Genomic DNA, 2,412 nt, shown 5'->3' with positions numbered 1-2,412 from the left:
AAAACGGCTCATTTACTCCTCTTTAATCGTGCGCAAATTCCGAGGAGCAACTGTTGTGCAACGTTCGTGCACCATTAAAGCACCATCAATGTTCAAAATTTTAAACACGTCGGGTAAACCGAAGTGCTGGAACCTGACGTCCACAATAGAGACCACGAAATGCATTACCCCGACCCATAAAAGGATTCGAACTCAAACAGGGGCATTATTCATACCTTGGCCTAATAAATAAAAGCCAGGCCAAAGAAGACTAAAAGGCTCACTAATAAAGTGGCCCTTCACGATAAGCCAAACCTCTTAAAGAGGTCGGACAAAGACATAGAGGTCCAGTTCTACTTGACTAAACAAGTAATTGCCTCCTTAAATCTATCCTACTATCTCTACCTTATCTAGAAGGTAAATCCTAACAAACTCCCAAGATAAAGGGAATGCTTATCTATTAGAAAAGATAGAACTACTCCAACAAATATGATTATCTACTCTACTATAAATATACTGGCACCCCCAAGGTATAATTCACATTCTAATCTATTAAAAACCTGTTCAAAGTCCTTGTTAACCTAAGCATCGGAGTCTCTTGCAGGTACTACCCCCAACCTCCCCACGAGGAACCCGGACAGGCGGCACCTCACTACCAAAGAGGTCGGACACTGTCATACAAAGGGATCTGGACCTCACGTTCAGGTCCAAATCAACGTTTTAGGTAACCGTTGGAACACACCTTATTACATGCTTATGTGAAGGAGCAAGGACTAAGTCCCAAGTTTGGCATTGTTGCAAGGCTTGATATTCAGTGTACATGGAGTTTAGCCAATGAGGACATTGCTTTGCTTCAACAACTAATCTTGGAGTGTTGTTTACCAAGTCATGATGAGGCTAGGTTGAGACTATAAAGATAGACGGATTAGATTGTCTAGATTCTGATCTAGTTATCATGTTATGTTTGTTAGATGTAGTATTCGGTGGAATGATATGGTGAGGTTTGGAAACCTGAGGTGAATTATCCAATGGTAGGCATATTTCATTGCTACTTATTGATATCGGCGTGCAGGTAGATGCAGAACTATTAATATTTAAAGATTCCATAGAAGTTGATGGTTTAGATGAATGTGTGTAAAAATGATCACTACTGGATGGATTAGTCTTAGAGATAATGTTTGCAGATGTAGGTATTGTTGGGTCAACCATAGGAGGACAAGGCTAAGATACAACATTCAATTGTTTGTTAGTAAAATTAAAGGACATAGAATGATTTGATTTTGCACAAAATTAGTATAATTAGGCACAGAGAACATTGAATGAAAACTAAATAATTTTCATCAAACAAAACATGTTAAGATAGATGAACTTTGCCTTTTCTCTTTGTCATACATTTATAACAAAGATGGCTACTATCATAACCAAGAAACAAGAATTTATCATATTTATATGCAAATTTAACCTTATTGTAAGGTCGTAAATAAGGTAACATGCACATCTAAAAAGTTTCATGAATGAGTAATCAGTGAGTTTGCCTAATAACAATTCATATAGAGTGCAACTAGAGAGAACAGGAGTAGGCAACTTGTTTATGATGAATACATATGTGGTGAAAACATCCTCTCAAAATTGCATGAGAAATGCAATGACCAAAAGTGAGAGGTTCATTTTCTGTTATATATCTATGCTTCCTCTCCACATAACTTTGTTGTTGTTTGATGTGTTGGGCCAACCGTGGAGAACTCTCGACCACCAGGGAGATTTCGGGGAGGAATCAAGTGAGATAACATAAGATGAGAAGACACCACATCCAACTCAAAACCTTAAGGTGTCAAGTGAATTGGTCTCTCATCTTATAAACTCCTCACTTTTCCTTGCTTTCTTTGATGTGGGACTAACTTCAACACTCCTCACACTTGCAATACTAACAATCTCTCCCTCAAGTGTGAGCCTCCACATCAAGCATCAACTCTCCTCTAGCTCCTCCACCACCACGAGTATTCGTCCATCATAATACCGCAAAACACCGAGGGACACGCCGCCCGGACCACCTTTGCCGGGAAGACTTTCGATGCGTCACCTTGAATACTCCTTAAACCAGACCGATTAAACCATCGGCTTTGATACCACTTGTTGGGGCCACCGTGGGGAGCTCTTGACCATTGGGGAGAATTCAGGGAGGAATTAAGTGAGAGAACATAAGATGAGAAGACACCACATCTAACTCAAAACCTTAAGGTGTCAAGTTAATGGGTCTCTCATCTTATAAACTCCTCACTCTTCCTTGCTTTTTTTGATGTGGGACTAACTTTAACACTCCTCACACTTGCAACACTAACAATCTCCACCAAAAGTGTGAGCCTCCACTTCAAGCATCAACTCCCTTCTAGCTCCTCCACCACCACAAGTATTCGTCCATCACACCGCGGCAAA

This window comes from Arachis hypogaea, chromosome 11, assembly GCF_003086295.3.
Source record: "Arachis hypogaea cultivar Tifrunner chromosome 11, arahy.Tifrunner.gnm2.J5K5, whole genome shotgun sequence".
In the NCBI taxonomy this organism is placed as follows: domain Eukaryota; kingdom Viridiplantae; phylum Streptophyta; class Magnoliopsida; order Fabales; family Fabaceae; genus Arachis; species Arachis hypogaea.
The sequence above is the reverse complement of the archived record's forward strand: the minus strand, read 5'-3'. Positions refer to the sequence as shown.